The sequence below is a fragment of the Periplaneta americana genome, chromosome 13, assembly GCF_040183065.1.
Source record: "Periplaneta americana isolate PAMFEO1 chromosome 13, P.americana_PAMFEO1_priV1, whole genome shotgun sequence".
In the NCBI taxonomy this organism is placed as follows: Eukaryota; Metazoa; Arthropoda; class Insecta; order Blattodea; family Blattidae; genus Periplaneta; species Periplaneta americana.
In genome coordinates this window covers 36,826,434-36,846,974 of record NC_091129.1, presented here as the reverse complement: position 1 = coordinate 36,846,974, position 20,541 = coordinate 36,826,434, and the positions used below count along the sequence as shown (strand labels likewise).

The 20,541-nt window shown below is 35.3% G+C and overlaps 1 protein-coding gene across 1 annotated transcript in view; it reads left to right on the top strand.

Moving 5' to 3' along the window:
• Positions 1-20,541, top strand: part of LOC138711803 (uncharacterized) — a 342,343-nt gene that overhangs the window by 245,938 nt on the left and 75,864 nt on the right. Inside the window, exons 6-7 of the mRNA XM_069843046.1 lie at positions 16,177-16,367; positions 18,507-18,604. The gene's annotated coding sequence lies outside the window, so the exon portion shown is untranslated. The remainder of the gene's footprint in view (positions 1-16,176; positions 16,368-18,506; positions 18,605-20,541) is intronic.

Genomic DNA, 20,541 nt, shown 5'->3' with positions numbered 1-20,541 from the left:
TATATTTCACTCAGCTCCGTATACTCAAATAGAAAAGTCCGACCCATCGAGTGACGTCACACATCCTGCATTACGGCCTGGTCTAGATCACGATGGCATACAGCCTCTTACATGTCGTACCAACATAACTAACGAACGTTTCACGCTAGTTTGCATGACGAACGTTCCGCGGTAGTTTGCAATGTTCCAGCGGGATGGTTGAGCGGGTATTTTAAAATGTAGGTATATATTCATAGCTATCGAAATGAGTGCCGTATGTGGTTGTCTTAATCTTACTAAGTTGAGCATTGTTAAAAGTGAAGATGAAGCGCAAGTGTGGTGTCGGGAGGAGCGTTGAGAGATCCTCTCAGGTTGAGAGACTTCCGTTCCTATTGCAGATATGCAACTTCAACTGTCTTACATGTTGTACCAAGACATTACGAATGTTTCGCGCTAGTTTGTAATGTTCGAGCGGGAATTTTAAAATATATATTCGTAGTTGTGGAAATAGCTGCAGTAGGTGATCGTATTAATATTAGAAAGCTGAGCATTCTTAATAGTGAAAATGAAGCGCAACAGTGGTGCCGGGAGAAAGGTCTACTTCCTGCAAATATGTAGTGTCCACTTTGTGGGGAATTGCTGTATCTTCAATTTCGCAGGAGAGTCAAATATGATTTATTTGTTAAAAAAAAAAAATGCGCCGGGCATGAGGTTTATGGAACATTTAAGTTGTCTGCTGCAAATAACACATTTTTCAGTCGTGCGAGATTATCAATCATGATAGTTCTTCTTCTGATGTACGGTTTTGCTCTAAAGTTTTCGTACTCCTAGACAATAAGGGAGTGCGATGAGACGAATGTACCAGATGTAGCAGAGTCAACGATCGCGGATTGGTTTTCATACTTGTGGAAAGTGTGTAGAGGTAAGAAAATGAAATGTTATGGCAAATTAGGTTAGTTTAAGCTTTTATTATGCCTTAGGTAATTATCTGTGACAGGTTAGGTTAGGTTAGGTTAGTTTAGGATTTTACTGACAGGTTAAGTTAGTTTAGTATTTTAGTGACAGGTTAGGTTACTTTAGTTTAGGATTTTAGTGGCAGGTTAGGTTAGTTTAGACTTTTATTATGCGTTACGTAATTATCTGTGACAGTTAAATTGGGTCAGTTTAGGGTTTTGGTGACGGGTTAGGTTAGGTTAGTTTGGGATTTTAGTGACATTAGGTTAGTTTATACTTTTATTATGCGTTACGTAATTATCTTTTTTTAGTAGGTTATTTTACGACGCTTTATCAACATCTTAGGTTATTTAGCGTCTGAATGAGATGAAGGTGATAATGCCGGCGAAATGAGTCCAAGGTCCAACACCGAAAGTTACCCAGCATTTGCTCATATTGGGTTGAGGGAAAACCCCGGAAAAAAACCTCAACCAGGTAACTTGCCCCGACCGGGAATCGAACCCGGGCCACCTGGTTTCGCATCCAGACGCGCTGACCGTTACTCCACAGGTGTGGACACGTAATTTTCTGTGACAGGTTAAGTTAGGTTAGTTTAGGGTTTTGGTGATAGGTTGGGTTAGTTTAGACTTTCATTATGCGTTACGTAATTATCTGTGACAGGTTAGGTGAGGTTAGTTTAGAGTTTGTGACAGGTTAGGTTAGGATTTTAGTGTAATGTTAGGTTAGTTTAGACTTTTATTATGCGTTACGTAATTATCTGTGACAGATTCGGTTAGGTTAGGTTAGTTTAGGGTTTTAGTGGCAGGCTAGGTTAGATTAGTTTAGAATTTTAGTGACAGGTTAGGTTAGGTTAGGCATATGAGACTGTGACAGGTTAGGTTAGAATAGTTTAAGCTTTTTTATGCCTTGTGTAGGAAATCTGTGGCAGGTTAGGTTGGGTTAGTTTAGGATTTTAGTGGGAAGTTAGGTTAGGTTATTTTACGCTTTTATTGTGCTTTGCATATACGAAACTGTGACAGGTTAGGTTAGGATAGTTTAGGCTTTTATTATATTTTGCATATACGAAACTGTGACAGGTTCTAGGTTATGTTTCGGTAATTTGCTAGGAGACGTCGTTGCATATAGACCACTTTTACACTAAACCTAACCTTAGTGTATACAACGTATACTAAACAATTATAAAATACGATAATTTGGTCCGGGGAGCATCCATTTTTGGTGTAAAGATAATTCGTTTGGCGTGTTTCTTCATTGAAATTAGGTTTAATGTAAAAGTGGTCTACAGTATGCAACGACTTCATCTAGCAAATTACCTTTGTTTGCTATAAGTTTTATTTTTCTTTTAGACAGTCTGGATCGCCGTTACAAGAAGGAACCTAGGATTGGAGGGCCGAATCATATAATAAAATTGATGATTGCAAGATTGGACGTAGGAAATTTGAGCCTGGTTGTGTTGTGGAGGGTTCTTGGGTTTTGGGCATGATAGATCGTGATACGAAGGAAATGCGATTGGAGATTTGTCCGAATAATAAGAGGGACAAAGATACTTTGCTTCGTCTTGTTCGGAAACATGTAGCCGCTCAAACCACAATAATGACGGACTGCTGGAAGGGATATGAAGGACTAGGTGTTAACAATTTCCGTCATTTGACTCTCAATAATAGTCTCAACTTTGTTGATCCGGGGAGCGATGCATGCACGAACTTAATCGCAAACGCATAACGTGGACTTTGCGGACATCTGTCTCGGAGAGGCGTGCGCAAGGAAGACCTCAGTGATCACCTTTTTGAATATTTCTGGAGGAAGGATTGTTCGAGGCTAGTGCGCGATCCGTTTGAGGCTCTGGTTGAAGATGTATAATTACTGTATTCCGGCGGTGTCCGTTTTCAATGTGAAAATGATGGAGAATTTTTTTTTTTTACGTTGGCAGTTTGTCATAATGGCGGACTTCGAAAGAAAGTTCGGTTGTGATATTTGTGTGTTTACTCTAGTATAATGTGCTCTAGTTGAGTGTTTTTCAATGGGTATTGAATTAATAACAGTTCTGCATTCTTCACATTACATCGCATCGTGTGTTTCATATGACTACAATCGTTTCGTTGTCTAGAAAACAACGTTTGCACTCACATTACGTTGGACGTGTCATTTCACAGGTAATTTGCCACACAGCTCTACAATTAGTTTAGTTGAAACAATTACCAATAGAATGCTTAAGTTTTAAAATGCACCTCCACAAAAATTCCATCAAATTCGCTTGTAAATTCGTCCATTTTCTGTTGCAAAATCATCGGAAGTCGCTCAACTCTCGTTTCACCGGGAAAATTTCAGTATACGGATTCCTTACTGACAATTATATCTTCAAATACTAAAAAGAGCAGATTTGTCTGCGCTTGTCGAATGCGCATCATCATGCTTATGAAAAGGCACTTTTTCAGTTCCAATAATTTATTTTGTGCGCATAAGGTTGGAATTTTGAAGTAAGAGGGAAAGGAAGGAATCTGTGTTCTGAAATTTATCCGAAACAATGGGTCTAGGCCTATCAGCATCTTAATGTTTCAGCAAGACAACGATCCCAAGCATACAGCAGGAATTAAGAAACTGTGGCTCATCTGGAATGTCCCTAAACAGCTTAGAACACTTGCCCAATCTGCGGACCTTAATCCTATTGAGCATCTATGGCCAATTCTCAAGAGAGGGATAAATTTCTGCACTCTGTTTGACATTATTTTTTTAAAATGTTGAAATAGGCCTAACCCCACTTGTTCAAATTGTCATCAATGAAATGAATCGTACCCACTCCTTTTGATGACATACACCCCCACAATTTAATTGATCCACCTCCGTGCAGCCACCGACGTGGCTCAGTCGGTTAAGGTGCTTGCCTGCCGGTCTGAAGTTGCTCTTGGGCGCAGGTTCGATCCCCGCTTGGACTTATTACCTATAGTTGGGTTTTTCCGAGGTTTTCCCCAAGCGTAAGGTGAATGCCAGGTAATCTGTGGCGAATCCTCGGCCTCATCTCGCTATCACCAGTATCATCGACGCTAAATAACCTCGTAGTTGATACAGCGTCGTTAAATAACCAACTAAAAAAAGCCTCCGTGCTTGACTGTTGGTAAGTAGGCCTATTCTCCACATTATCGGCCGTATTGGCTTTCCTTCACACAGTCTATATTCCACCAGATCCAGATAGATTTATTTATCTCATCAGACCAAATTACAGTATTCCAGAAGGTTTGAGGTTTGTTCTGGTGCTCTTTAGCTAATGCCAATCTTGCTGCACGATTTTTTTTACTTACATATGCCTTTTTTCTTGGAATTCTACCACAATACCCATGCTACCATAATACTCAACGAATGGTCTCACTGCAAGGTCCGTGGACGGTCGGTCGCTGTCGCTCTCACAGGTCCCTTCATAACAGCGTTTAAAGGGACAGTCAAGAGGGTTGTAAATCTGTGATGTCACCACGGGAACACTATACTGTAGGCCTACTCATTTTCAATCATCGGCTTGCACTTTATAGCGATAACCAAGTGATTTAAACATCTATATTTATATATTTGTTAGGGCCACATGTGCACTGGAGGAATAAAGGCTTAGGGGTATAACTCCCACTACAATATCTCTTTTTTTTAATTCAGTGATGGTTTACTTTCCAAATTCTTAGCAATATAAAAACTATTATGAATGCTTCATTGTACTTGCTTTTGTATCTCTAAACTTTGTAGAATATTTCAGTCCAATTTTAAAGAAAGTTATTAACGAATACGCATTGTACAATATATTTAGTTTATTTTACACTTCAATTTCTGTTTCCGAGCCTCAAAATATTATCCATTTTGAATCTGGCGTACACCACTTTTAACACTTGTATATAATTAATTGATGAACTAGTGGACTTAACTTACTCGTGTTAAATATGTAATATTTGTCCGGCCGGACAAATATTACACATTTAACACGAGTAAGTCCACTAGTTCATCAATTAATCAAAATATTAGTTAGGCCTATATTAAAGTACTATTCAATAAATAAAAACTACACATGTGAATGACAGAATTTACATTATGCATGCAAAATGTATTAAATTTCCCTTAATAACACTGGAGTAGAGTGTGCATTGAAACTAATTAATAATAATTATTTTTATACAGGCTCGCTAAATAAATACTTCGTAAATTAACCCATTTCAGTGAAGTGGTTGAGGAGGGATTTCAATACCAGCGGGGAATGAAAGTATCCCAATTTTAACACTGATTTTACAAATAGGCTAGAACAGTTTATTTTAAGAATGTTTCACAAAATTTAAACTGACTCACCTTATCTTGTGAAGGACGCGATGTCCTGTTTCCTTCTGTTTAGGTAACGAATTCTAAAAGATGTCCGTGCTCTACTAAATAACTTCAATAATTCCGGATCTTCATTTGGAAGCTTTTTCCTCAAAAGTCTAAATAAACGGCCTCTTACATTCTTTTTTCTTTTGACTGATTTTTTATGAAATTTTCTAAATAGCCTATAACTTTACACTCTTCAATAAAATTGTTGCCATCCACTGAGAAGAAAGATAAACCAGCCCACCACGTGAAACGATCTGTATCCATCCTGGAGTTTGTTGACTGGAATTAGCATCCGAAACTGCACTTTTGTTATTACATTTTCTAGGAATATAACCAGCAACATATCTGAGTGTTTCTATTTCTTTCCTTTTCATTAGACCTGTAATGTCAATTCTATCATCAATATCTACCTCTAATAGGTTTATTTCCTCTGGGATTTCGTTCATGCTTTCATGAGAAATGTCCACGAGATCCTGAAAAACTTGCTTATGTTATTATTACTTCACCTGAATCTTCTACTGGGGCACTTGTAAGGTGGGGAAGGCGACATCCTAACATTAATAGGCGCAAGCGATTTTTCACTTCGACGGGCAGAGGGTTATTATAAAAAGTCCTATCCTACGAATTTGGAAAAACAGGTTTTGAAGGGAGTCCTGATTGAGTTTCCTAGTCATTATATAGGCCTAATCAATTCCTTTTTCTTTTAAATCGCTATAGACATATAACACTTTCAAGCTCTTACTTGAGTTAAGGAAGCCATTCTGAAAAGGTAGAAGAGTATTTTTGCTTCTGACTCTCAGTTCTTTTATTGTTTCCTCCATTCTATCTAATATCTCTACTTGTTCCTTGTGGTTAATCCCGAAGACACATTTCAGTTTATTGTGTATAGGACCTTTCGGAATTCCCGAGTTCATTACATCTGTGAAGTCATTTATGACTTGAAAAAATTCATGTACTTCTTCACATTCGGGTATCAAATATTTAATTAGAGCAGCAGTGTAATGTGAAAAAAAATTCCATGGCAGGTGCAACTCTTCGGCTATCATTCTCTTGCACAGTAATGTGACCCCAATGTAATTTCGGGAAAAGTTGCAACTCCGAAGAACTGGATTTAATAATCCATCCAATTACATTTTTTTCTACTACATTGCCATTTGCCATTCAATTGAAACCCACTGTTAATAAAATGGTTCCTTAACAACTTAATCAGGTGGGGCAAATCTGCAAAAACCCAAATATTTTTGTCTCAAGCAGGATTTGAAAGGCAGGTTTGATTTACATTTATTTGTAACTTATTCCACAGTCTTCCATTGCCGCCACTCAGATCAGAAACAGTTGCAATTGCTCTGAAACCTGTCACTTCAATTTCTGATATAATTTCTAGTAGCTCTCTGTTCATTGTTTTATCGAAAGCATAATAGATGGGCTGCTTCCACTCACTTGCCAATCCTCGGATCATTACAATTTAAGCATTTCTGTGAGGACCCTTACGATCCTAACAAATGACACCATTGACATTCATCTCATCAAACAGTAACATTGATAACTTATCCATTTCACTCAAAGACAACCCCTGTTCTTTTAAAATTTTCAGTAACGGTGTAAGAATACCAGGAGAAAAGGGCAATTTTTTTGTCCAACGCTGCAGGGTAGCAACGCTTGGTAGAGCAATTCCCACCTGTGATCTCAAATGATTGTACGGCTAATGCAGGGATCATGTCTTGTTCTTCCAATCTTTGCTTCCTTTTCCCGCTAATAAGCATTTTTATTTGCCCTGGAGTGAACACTTTAGCTAATGTTTTACTTTTCCATTTACTAAGTGATTTAAACACTTTCTTTGTCAAATTATGTTTCTAATTTAGACTCTAACTTTTCAATGTCTAATTTAAGTTTTTCATTTTCTTTACTTACTTCTTCATTTTCTTTTTTTGAGATTCAGTTCCTCATTTTCTAATGAACAGATAAAATATAACACATCCAGTGGAACATCCCGACGCACTATTGTCTTTGCATCTAATTATTGTTCAATTACCTCAAACAAAACCTTTTTCTGCAAGTTCTCTCTTCTACACGTTTACTTCTTGCACTGTTTATCTCACTGTTTTTCACATAGCACACTCGTAAAATCAGCGACGGTTGGGCATTTAATTTCATTCTTTTCTTTTCTTTGCTGGTATGTTTAAAAGCTCTGCATTCAAATCACGCTCATTGAAATCAGATGTGAAATGTTCGGAACATCTACACGCAGTTTCAAGATTAAATTTATCCTTTCGGTAACACTTAATCTCCAAATCTTTCGCAGCTTTGGATCAGAGGGAAACGTATGATAACACTCGAGCCTTTAGTTTTCCTGCTATAATTCTGACACTCGCTCACCACACAATTTGGCATTTTGCATTCTATAATAGTAACAATATAGGCCTATTATAAATAGCACACTAGCAAAGTCTACAGTACCTGGCCACATTATTATAATCACTCACATTTTTACTATACTTTACATATTACTTCCTCATTTGAACTCTAGTTTCCTTTCTTAAGCAGAATTCACATTACATATTTAATTTTTAAACAATATTAAGTATAATTACAATTATAACAATGTTAATTCAAGAAATATTGATAAATAACCAACCACACCTCATTTTTACAGAAATTTCAGTATTTTGTACGACCTCCTTTGGCTTTAATTACAGCTCCAATTCTCTTTGGCATCCTTGCAATACACTTCTGTATTATTTCCTGGATCCTCTCATTGTGATTCCAAACGTGTATCAGCCTTTCAATAAGTCCAACTCTGGTAGTAATAAATTCTTTTGCCATCTCTCTTTTTACGAGTTTCCAGACGTTCTCAATGGGGTTCAAGTCCGGTGAGTTTCCTGGCCATGGCAAAAGTGGAATGTTTTTGGAAGCCAGAAACGTTTTGACTCTCCTAGCAGTGTGGCAAGGTGCACCATCTTGCATAAAAATATATTTCTCCCCATTTGGGAACCATTCATTCAGCTGAAAGATAAGCCTGTTTTCCAATACCTGGATATATTGATCTTGTTTCATTGTTCCCTGAACAATGTAGAGTCGTCCTGAACCTTCGCCTGATATCACAGACCATATCATGACTGATATTGGGTGTTTAACTGGTTTAACCAGGCATCCAGGAGCAAAATTTTCTCCCTTTCGTCGACGAACAAAAATAGCTTTGTCCATCAAACACTGAAAGGTTGATTCATCGGAGAAGCAAACCTAAAAATTGTCAAAGAAACTGATAAAAACTTTAAATTAAATACTGTATTTAATACTTACAGACAGAATTTAGAGTTTTTTTTATCAGTTTCTTTGACAATTTTCAGGTTTGCTTCTCCGATGAATCAACCTTTCAGTGTTTGATGGACAAAGCTATTTTTGTTCGTCGACGAAAGGGAGAAAATTTTGCTCCTGGATGCCTGGTTAAACCAGTTAAACACCCAATATCAGTCATGATATGGTCTGTGATATCAGGCGAAGGTTCAGGACGACTCTACATTGTTCAGGGAACAATGAAACAAGATCAATATATCCAGGTATTGGAAAACAGGCTTATCTTTCAGCTGAATGAATGGTTCCCAAATGGGGAGAAATATATTTTTATGCAAGATGGTGCACCTTGCCACACTGCTAGGAGAGTCAAAACGTTTCTGGCTTCCAAAAACATTCCACTTTTGCCATGGCCAGGAAACTCACCGGACTTGAACCCCATTGAGAACGTCTGGAAACTCGTAAAAAGAGAGATGGCAAAAGAATTTATTACTACCAGAGTTGGACTTATTGAAAGGCTGATACACGTTTGGAATCACAATGAGAGGATCCAGGAAATAATACAGAAGTGTATTGTAAGCATGTCAAAGAGAATTGAAACTGTAATTAAAGCCAAAGGAGGTCGTACGAAATACTGAAATTTCTGTAAAAATGAGGTGTGGCTGGTTATTTATCAATATTTCTTGAATTAACATTGTTATAATTGTAATTATACTTAATATTGTTTAAAAATTAAATATGTAATGTGAATTCTGCTTAAGAAAGGAAACCAGAATTCAAAAGAGGAAGTAATATGTAAAATATAGTAAAAATGTGAGTGATTATAATAATGTGGCCACGTACTGTATACCAAACTCAAAAACACTCCGCGTTTTGTAAATTCCAGTAATTACTAATAAAGGCAGCACAAGCCAAGGGGATGACAGTGGAGTGTGTCCCCGTGGTGATGTCACAGATTTACAGCGCCTTCACTTTCTCTTTAAAGGCTGTTATGAAGGGACCTGTGAGAGCGATAGCGACAGACCGTCCACGGACCTTGGTCTCACTGGATACCTTCTTACCCAATGCTGTTGCAACATCTGCGCAATTTATGGTGCACTTACACGTGGGTTCAAAGTGAACAATGAAGCTTTTTTCTCATTCAGGAATGATTCTCTGCATCTTCTCGGAATATTCTTAATGGAACCATTATAGCTATACTATTTGAACTTATTTACTTATAACTTACAGTTTAATGACTTTTTTTCACATTACCAATTTTCCTGAGTGAATAGCCCCTCAAAGCAAGACTGATTATCTTATGTTTAAGTTCTGTGCTTAGCTGCTTCCCTTTCTTCATGTTGGACACGACTGATACAATACATAACAGATAACATCGTAATTCCCCCATCCCAATAGGCATGGAAACGCAGTTAACCCTCTATGCACACAGTAAATGTAACGTATATTTGTAAAGTGTATAAATAAGAGTGTTGTATGATGTGTTGCCTTATTGTGATTCATTTACTCCCCACTGTTTATAAATAACATTGTCATCAGTTTGTTTCATTGTATTTGTTTAGTACCGGTATGAGGGTTTCAGTAATATATTAAAATATTTTAAAGTTTAAATTAATTTGTAAGACAAACAAAGTTATTTCTTTACGAAATTTCAGCCTATACATCCCCTATATAAGTTAACTGTTATTAACTGTATTTATGGAGGCATACTTGGCTTCAAGTCGAGTCATGCATACTTACAAATGGCTTTTAAGGAACCCGGAGGTTCATTATTGCATTCAGATAAGACTGCCATCAATCCCTATTCTGAGCAAGATTAATCCATTCCCTACTATCATATCCCACCTGTCTCAAATTCATTTTAATATTATCCTCCCATCTACGTCTTGACCTATCCAAAGGTTTTTTTTCCCCTGAAGTCTTCCAATTAACACACAGTATGCATTTCTGGATTCACCCATACATACTACGTGCCCTGTCCATATAAAATGTTTGGATTTAATCTTCCTAATTGAGGACATTCTTTGCTCTTTGCAAAATTACAGTTTTTCAGGAGAGACAAAAAGCTGATTAACAATAAGAATACACCATTGAGACATAAATTAAACATAATTAACTGACAACGATGTTTTTAGGAACATTACTTTTTTCAATATCGCTATAGGTCTAGGCTAAATGAGTTTATTACACTGAATAATGAACTAGGCCAAGTTATTTAAGAGTCTTACTTACAAGGAGAGGACACGCTCTGTATTTCATTGAATTAAATCAGATTTTGTGACATGAAAGTACAAGACACACTGTTTAAAGTCATACCTGGTATGGGTGGCCAATGACCCCTTGTTTTGGAAATATTGGGTATTGTTTATGATATAGGCCTACTTCCGTTAGGTGCCTAATAGGGAAGCATTAGAGTCTGTAACGGCGTAGCTCATGTGGTTGGATGCTGAGTTGTCATCCAGGCAACCCGAGTTCGAATCCTAATGCCTTCTCATTTTTTAAAGCTTGATATTATTATTATTATTATTATTATTATTATTATTATTATTACTACTATTATTATTATTATCATTATTATTTTAATTCACTTTCAGTTGTCAGTTCCTATATTCAAAGCCATGTTGAAATATGCGTGGTAGGCTATGCACCAAAATTGATAAACGAACGAGAAGTGTTTGTGAATGTGAAGGATATCTGTTTCGCAGCAGAAGTGCGGAAAAATGTGTGTGACTGTGGACAACCTTCTTTCATTTGCTGTGCATGGTGCAGGAAATATGTATGTTTTGTATGTTTTTATGACATCATAATGAATCGTTTACAAAATGAAATGGAATAGCTGCTACACAAATAGAACAAACACCAGTGACACATCTTACCTTCCTACGTTTATTGTTTATCCTTTACAATACAATGTTAGTTAATTAGTAATTTGTTTAAAACATGATGAAGCATTCAATACATTGAGAAATATGATATAGGTATGTAAATAGAGAACTGTGATCATAATATTAATCATTATTAAAAGAAAAAAAATATAGGACCAGTTAAGATTCGAACTCAGGTTGCCTGGATAACAACTCAGCATTCAACCGTATGGGCTACGCCGTTACACAGTCTAATGCTTACCTATTGAGCACCTAACAGAAATATGTCACAAACAATAGCCAATATTTCCAAAACGAGGGTTCATTGGCCACCCATACCAGGTATGACTTTAAACAGTACTTCTTGTACTTTCATCTCACACAATCTTATTTAATTCGGTGGTATACAGAGCGTGTCCTCTCCTTGTTAGTATGTTTCCCTTACATACATATTTTCCATCACATCACTTACATTGAGCCAGTCTTTTGTATGATTTCCTTTAGTAGGCTTACCTCTTCATAGAACGTCTTGGCATCATCCGGCATTTCAATGAATTTTTAATTTTGCTACATCTTGGCACTTTTCTTTACTTGCATGATTGACTTTTTTCATTCTTGGAACTGTATCCATCTCTCTGAAGGAATTCTTTCCTTTTTTGAGAAATTCAACCTCTGATGACTCACCGTTATATGTAGCTTATATTGAATATCAATCTGGATCTTATAGTTGGAAAGTTTTCGGTATTCAGTTACTCGGGCTTTGGAGATAGTGAAAGGCAGTTTTTGTTTCAAAATTTCACTTGATTTTCCCTTGAGGTCAAGTACATGTCAGTCTTCTTTTTTGAGTTCTTGTTCACTCAAAAATCTCGGTACTGTTTAGGTGATAAGATTTCTTTTTTTCTGCCTGTATTTTTTCTCTGCATCGCCGAATAGTCTATCTAGTGGCATGAAACCATGTCCTCGAATGGGGAAATAATGTTCAATCCTGAAAAACATCTTACTTTGACTTTTCTAGAAACCTTGAAAGAGTTGCTAGTAAAATGCTGTTCTTATTTTGAGAGATGCATGAGTCAGAGAATAGTTGGAGTACTTTTGACGTAACTCCTTCCTTGTGTAAGCTATTCTCTACACCCCTGAAGCTATTTCATTAGCCCCACGGCCCACTTCCATCTCTAACCATTGTAGAAATGCACTTTGGATTTATCCATTGGTTTTTCATTCTTCATGATACAAAGATTGTAAGTTACAGCCAAGCTTGCTTGGGATAAAATGCTTCTCCTATAGAAACTTTGGGGAAGGGTAGATTTTGTTGAATAATACCAAACATAACATCAATATTGTTTTCATTATTGTGAAGAATTTTTCAGCCTGTAATTTATGCTCAGTACGAGCCTGGTTCAGTATAACTTCATTATTTTTTGAGTATTTGATTTTTATAATATTTTCCTTACAAGTAGAGCACATGTCAAAGTGTGAACTTCCGAAATTTAAATTAAATTTACTACAGAAAATATGTTTATATTTGGAGAGGGAACATTTGGGCTTTTCTTCTAAACCTCTCTTTGCAGAATTGCGTATGCATTTTATTTATATCGTGTTCTGGTGCCAAATATTCTCTTGAGTCCTTGTGAGACTATAATGACTCTGCCTACATTTATATTTCATTATATGATGCCTAACTGCTTCCATGGTTTCATGTTGTTCTGGTGTAACTTGAGACCCACCACAATTCTCTTCTGGATTTTTTCCACTTAGTAGGAAGTAACGTGCAATGCGAGCAAGCCTGTCACATGACATTCCTGAAAGAATAATATTTTTAATGTAATGTCAGTTTGTGAAACTGCATTAACACCTTACGGCATAACTAAACTTAATACTTAATGTTGCAGAACTAAGTTTGAAACATTTGCCTGTGATTGTCTGAAATGATTTTGCACAGACGTATACAGGCCTATGACTGCATCCATCTTTCTTATTATATATTTTATACATACGATGTTGCTGCCGTTTCCATAGTCTTTTTCCTAAGAAATGTTGTAACTGCCATATATTTAAGCAGATATGCATCTTGTTCAGTTTTTGATTTATTCAAATATAGAAGCTTCCGAAATTCTAAAAATCAAACCAAAATAATGCTAATTAAGGTAAGAGCACCAGTAGTCCACATGTTAAGGAACTGTGTACTGTTTTTTTCAATCCTCCGACTGTACTTTACTGTAAGAAAGAATTTTAGAAATATATTCTGACACCTGCAAATCTCTACTTTAACCTACATATGTGTTATTAGTTACACTGTGAATATTTATATTCAAAAATAAATTTAACAATGAACTCTTGACATGCACCTATAGTTGACGCACGAAAATAGAAAGGACCCTAAAGCTGACATGTCTAGAACCTATAGTTGACACATTTTTTTATATCCTTAAGAAAATTATGTGAGTGGGATTTAGAGGTAGCCTATTTTGTATATGTATACACAATAAAAGACCTTGGTAATTTCATAGAAGATGGGCACGTGGTTGAATGTAGTAAGTATTACCAACTTTTTATTTTAGAATTACATAGTGATTTTTAGTGACTTTTATATGTTAGTTCTAGGGTTTTATTCCGTGATTTTTTTTTTCTATTTGATTAATTATAGTTGTCATTTGCACTAGAATTTTCGTCAATTTTGAATTGTTAATGACATCAGTTCTTGGTCGTTAGCCGCGTTCTTGGTGGTTTGATGTGAGTGGTGTTATATTGTGTCTGATGGCTAAAGCTACTGAAAGTTTGTCATTTTATTATATTTGTGAAAGATGTGTGAACATAGAAGAGAGTATTAAATTTCGTGTCGATTTTGGTTTAGTTCTTTCGCTGGTGAATAAAAATTGTGTCGATTGTTAAGGAGAAAACTGTGGTTTTAAAGAAATTATTTACTGAATTTTCCCTATAAATTAAAGTGTAATTAATAAGTAGGCCTATTCGAATAGAATTTCATTTTGTGTAAATACATGGTTTAATTGTACAAAGTTGACTGTATGACAAATTGTTGGTTTGGTTCTTTGTTGCCTTCATGGTTTAAGTTTAGATTGCCTTGAACTTGTGTCATATAGGCTACTGGAAGTGAAGTGGTTGTCATTGAAGACGTCAATGAGGATTGAATTTTGTTTGATAAGGTTGTTTTGTTTTGTGTTTTAGTTTTTTTGGGGGGGTAAAGTACGGATCAAAACTGCCAAAAAAGTACTGCCAACTATGAAGTTCGAATGCTACCAAACACCAACAAAATCAAAGGTGAAAAAGTGAACATATTTTCATTTTTTTTTAAGGGCTTGTTCTTCTTTAAAAATATGAACATATGTTTGATTTTCCATCCTTGATTTTGTGATGTTTGGTGGGATTTGAACTTCATAGTTGGCAGAACGTTTTGATAGTTTTCGTCAGCCATGTTGGATTTTGCCCGTCTTCTACGAAATTACTAAGACCTTATACAAGTTATTAAGCTTTAATGGTATTATTACTATTACTTTAAAACAAGTTTAATTTATTACAAAGACTGGGACTGAAGCCGGATGGTCTATGGCGAGTCCTTGGCATCAACCCCTTTGATTTGATTACCTGGTTGGGTTTTTCCGAGGTTTCCCCCACCGAAAAGGCAAATGCCGGGTAATATTTTGGCGAATCCTCGGACCTCATCTCATCTCACTACATCTCGCCAAAATGTAAAAAAAATGTAAAAAAATTGTACAAAATTGTAAAAATTGTAGAAAATTACTAAATTGTAAAACTATAAAAATTTGTAAAAATTGTAATTGTAATATTGTAAAATGTTGACATGTTCCACATCTTAAAGCTTCATTGCTCATGTAAGATCTATGGAATAAAATGAATGAATGAATGAATGAATGAATGAATGAAAGATCTAGTTATTTCTCCTTGACATTCAGTTGCTTTTTGAAGACATATCTTATCTGTTCCCCCCCTTACAGTTCGCTTTGGAGTCTCCATATACCTACCCAATTATTTATTTAAATATATCAGCTTCATATTCTGCTTTACTTGCAGTAACACTTCTCAAACTCATTACTTTTATTACCGGTACATATTCTATTATTTCTTGAAAAATACATAGGTAAGTAAATCTGGATGCATTTCTCTTTCCCCCAACAAATTCACAAATTATGAAATTCCCTTCTTTAAGATTCTGTTGCTCAGGATTTTCATCATGTCATTAGATCCTCTTCACACCATTCGGAGTCACTAGTATTCATCATTGAAACTGCACTTTCATCTGAGCTTTCTATTCTGACATTTCTCTCTCTTTCTTCCCCTGCTACTTCTTTTTCTTCTCTTGAACGATCCTTTTTTCTTGCTCTCTTCCAGTCTTCTCGTTTTCTAGTTTCTTGTTATTACCTTTCTTTTTTTAAGATATTCTAATGCTTATTGTGAGGTAATTACAGCAGGAATTCTTTCTCTGTTTTTTTTTTTTTTTTGAGGCTTTTCTTTCAACAGGGCGAGGCCAAAATAAAGTCCTTCTGAACGGTAAAGGCACAGAATCCTTGCTTGTGGATGCCATTTCAGGTGCTTCGTCCTCTGACAGTGAAGGAGGTTCTAATAGTTGAACTGGCTGTGGTGTTGTGAGCATAGGTGGTTCTGGTTGAACTGACTGTGTTGTTATGACCTAGGTGCTTCTGTTTGAGTTTGTAGCTCTAATACATTCATATCTATTGGTATGTTTTGTTGTAGCTGTAGGATCTTTACCTTCTTCCAGAGTATCCTTTGTTCATCAGACCACTAGACTACCAAGGAAGAAGATTTTGTGTTCACGAACTCTGTGATATTCACTTTAAAGATAAAACGTCGAGGTCTATGCCAATTTAAAATGTTTGTGACTGCTTTGGAAATGAGTCTCTACAAGCCCACTCAGTGAATACGATTGGAATATCAATTCATACAAGTCAGGTAAGCTCACGTATTTAATATTCATGATGTGTCATTCTATGGTAATTTTAACACTTCATTTCACAATTCTAAATGCTTCTCCAACAGACTACATGCTTCTCCAACAGATTGCTGGGAATATTGTTGAATTTTTTTTGGAGCCGTGTTTTGTCTAAAAAAATGGTTCTTCAGTATTATCTCCTAAAGCTGACACATTGGGTACACATTGGGACACAAGTTGACAGCCCCTGTCAGCTATAGGTTCTAAGAGTTGCAAACGAAAAAAGTAAGGATATTCATGCACACTGTGGGAAGCATGCTCAAACTAGTTATGAAATGTAATATTAAGTTGAGAACCTAAAGTTGACATAGCTGTCAATCTTAGGGAAAACACAAATTATCGGTACCTATGCCTGACATCCCTGCTACTAGGTTAAGAACATGTTTTTTTTTGTAACAACAAGAAATAACAGAACGGTATTACATATTCTGTATCCTAAAATTCTTGTAACTAACATATAAAAGCAAAGAAATGTATCTTAAGGGTGAATATTCTGAAATGGGCAAATAAGAATAACAAAACTGGAAAAAATATATTATATTAACTTGTGTACTTTTTTCTCACATTGGTTACATTTGCTGCTATTATTGAAGATTCTAGTATCAGTTTAGCTTAAAAAAAAATTTATGTGAGATTTTCTAATTAAAAAAAAAAGCCAAGGGATTGTTGTTATCTTTCCCTTACAGCCCATTGTTTAAGGTATCTTCTAAACTTCTGTACTTCAGATTTCACTTGTCTTCGAACATTTCTTTTTTCATGATCAGTCATATCTGCTGTTTTGTTTTTTTCGTATTCTTTGCCATAGTCCCTTTTTTTCTGCAACTTCTCTTCAGTCATATTTGCCCTCTGCCTACGTATCTTCTCCCTTTCGTATTTCCTACTTTAATCATCAGACTTTTTTTTTTCTTTCCTATAAACAATCACATGAAATAATTTTCGAAGTTACTTTATACACCAGTATTTAATAATTTTATGTTAAATGAAGGGACTGATGTTACAGGGACTGTTGTTACAAATTAGTATAATTTTCGCAATAGTTCTGACAAAATAAATCGTTAAAAATATCATGGAGGTTAGATTTTTTAGTCGACAAACATTGTAATGTTTTGCATATATTGCGAAAGTTTTGTATATACAAACTATATATAATGCCACCTGGGACTGGTGTTACCAATAGAAAACATAACATTCAGTCATCAGTGATGATTTTTGTATTTTCCAATAAAATAAATTACGATAATGGACGAAAAGTTTTTCAACTGGCGCCATGTTGACCTCTCATCACTACCAACCACATGAATTTACCACATGAAACAACATTGTCTTTTGTGTAGCTCTTTTATTTCGAGGGACCGGCGTTATGAAATTTTTGGGAACAAACTTTACGTTAAAGTTGTGTCCTTTCAGAATTAAACAAACAACATTTCCTGTCTTTCATAAGTATTTTAACTATTTATTTTTATAATCTTGGCCGAGGAAATAAAATCAAATCGAAACATTCCGAGAAAAACTTAGTAAAACAGAGTAAAATGTAGTTGGGGACATAGGGACTGTAGTTACATTTTGACGTTTGGACGTTATTTTTTAATTATAAATTTTAAAATGAATCCTTTTATACTTTGTTTCCAACTAAAACATGTGAGAGTTAGTTAGTTAAACGCAAAAGTAATCAGTTAACATTTTCAAGAAACTCCTTAAATCAGCTGGGACATACATTTACCCATTTCAGAATATTCACCCTTAAACTAAAGTTAAATGTATACCTTCTTGTGATTTTATTAAGCCATTCACTAATCTACTTCATTCTAAACACACACGTCTTCAGTTCAGCATCAGCCACATATAATGGCCACACAAGTTCAAACTTTAATGATGTTGCAGAGGAGAGGGTTCAACAGTGTTACCAGATTTATCCATAATTTCCTTGAAATACATTTAACCTTATTTCAAACATTTAAAAAAAAAGTGTCAACTGTAGGTGTCCTGTCGACTATAGGTGCTCTTATCTTAACTATTATTCTGTTATGGAAATTTATTTTTAATCTATCAATATCTTAAGTCTACATATAGTATACTATTCACCATTCGTTTCTTTATAGGTTAAATCAGCAGTATAACAGCCTCTTGGACCTTGGACAGAAGTATCTCGTGTTATATGACCACATCCAACATCCAGGGGCCCTACACTTTCTTCATGGTATTTTGAACTAGTCATTTTAACTGAAGTTCTTCTTTTCTTCTTTCCCCTTTTTACTTGCTGTACTGGTTCAGTGTATTCGCTCATTTTGCTTAATCAAAACGAAATATTCACCTCTGCAACAGCAATGTCTGACTTTCCAATAGTAATACAATATAATGAACGAGTAAAAATGGTGCGAAGACTTACATTATTATAGAGCTACAAACATATTAAATGCTGCAAAGACTTACATTTTGTGGGATCTACCAACATATTAATTTGATATTAAAACTGAAATAAGGAAACTCACGTCATTGCAATAAACATTTTTCAGAGTGCCAACATAATGTAGAAAGCGGGTTTTGCTTTGTTGCTTGTCGTTTTCGTAGCAGAACTTTCTCAGCTTATTACAGCGGAACTAAGCGATATATGCTAAACAATTTGCATAATATGAAAGCCAGTACCTTAAAATGGTATGTTCCATATGTAACTCAATTTTACCCACTTCTGCAGAAAGCTAGTTTTGGAAAAACGGTCCTCAATTATGTTGGGTGAAGAATACAATGCATCCAGTTCTGGGTTGTGTAACTTTCTCCATTCTCCTGTAACTTAATTCCTCTTGGCCCCAAATATTTTCCAGTATTATTTCAGAACGACTACACCACCAATTTTCTTTTTTTCAAAACACTCCATTTTAAAAGAATATTTCAAAAGAATTTAGACTTTTTTTGGGGGGGGGGGGAACAACAACTACATGACCAATTTTTTTTTCTCTCTTCACAACACTCATTTTAAAGGTGGTTCAATTGTACACATTAAACAGACATATCGTAACCTAAACTAACTTAACCTAAAGTAACCTAAAATTAATAAATACTACACTCATACTTCTTACAATAATATATGCCACCTCATTCAATTAAATTTTATGCTGTCTCGTAATTAACTCAATTTTTTGCTTTCTCATATTTACCTCATTTGACCTAGTAGTTGAGAAGGCAGTTATGGATATGTTTCAGATAGAATTTAAATTAGTAGAAATAGAAATTAGAAATTTCACTCAGTCTATTCAGTAATGTGTCAATGTATTTGGAACTGTTGATATTAATAGATGTTTTTCTGATCGCAGACTCCAACCATGAATTCCCGTTCCTCTCCATGTAACAGAGCAGGGAGATGTGGTTTCAATGGGAATCTTTTTCTCATTGATAAGAAGACTCATAAACCTGTGCTTTAAGCTTGTTACCAATTCCTACAAGATTTAAGGGGAGAGGATGGTATTTTTTCAAACTTTTTTCCTATTTGGTGTAAAATATTAATTTTTTGTATGTAGAGAGCTCATAGCTCTGTCAACTCAACCATATAAAAATATTTTGAAAAAAAAAAATTATTTGGGGGCCCAAATTTAAAAAAAATACACCTAATGCAGGACTGTACTAAAACCGATATATCTAAACCGTTTTTAAAGACAGATTCAAACCGTGTTTTGCATTGTATTTGCAAAAGCATGTTCTACAATCTGTTTGTAACAGAATTTTGATATTAGTCCCTACGGTTGTAAAATAAACAAAATTTAATAACAATTTTGTGATTTCCTTTCTTGCAAACAAACGGACGTATATTTAAAATGAAATCAATTAACAAAATTCTGTTACAGAGAAAAGTTTCGTAATAGTCTAAAGAATGTGTGTTCTAAATTTCATGCATGTATCTTTAATAGTTCAGAAATTACATCCATTTTTGTCTGGCAATGTAGCAAAAAAAAATGAAGTTACTGGAAACCGATAAAAGCGGGCGTGTGATTTAAAAATCCATAGCGCAGGAAGTTTAAAAATGACGTCTCAACATCCGATAAGGGCACAAATACCCACAAAATGTTATGCAATACATTCCACACATATCAAAGGGCATTTTAAAGAAAAAGATTTTTTTTTTTTAATTTAATTTACCGGAAA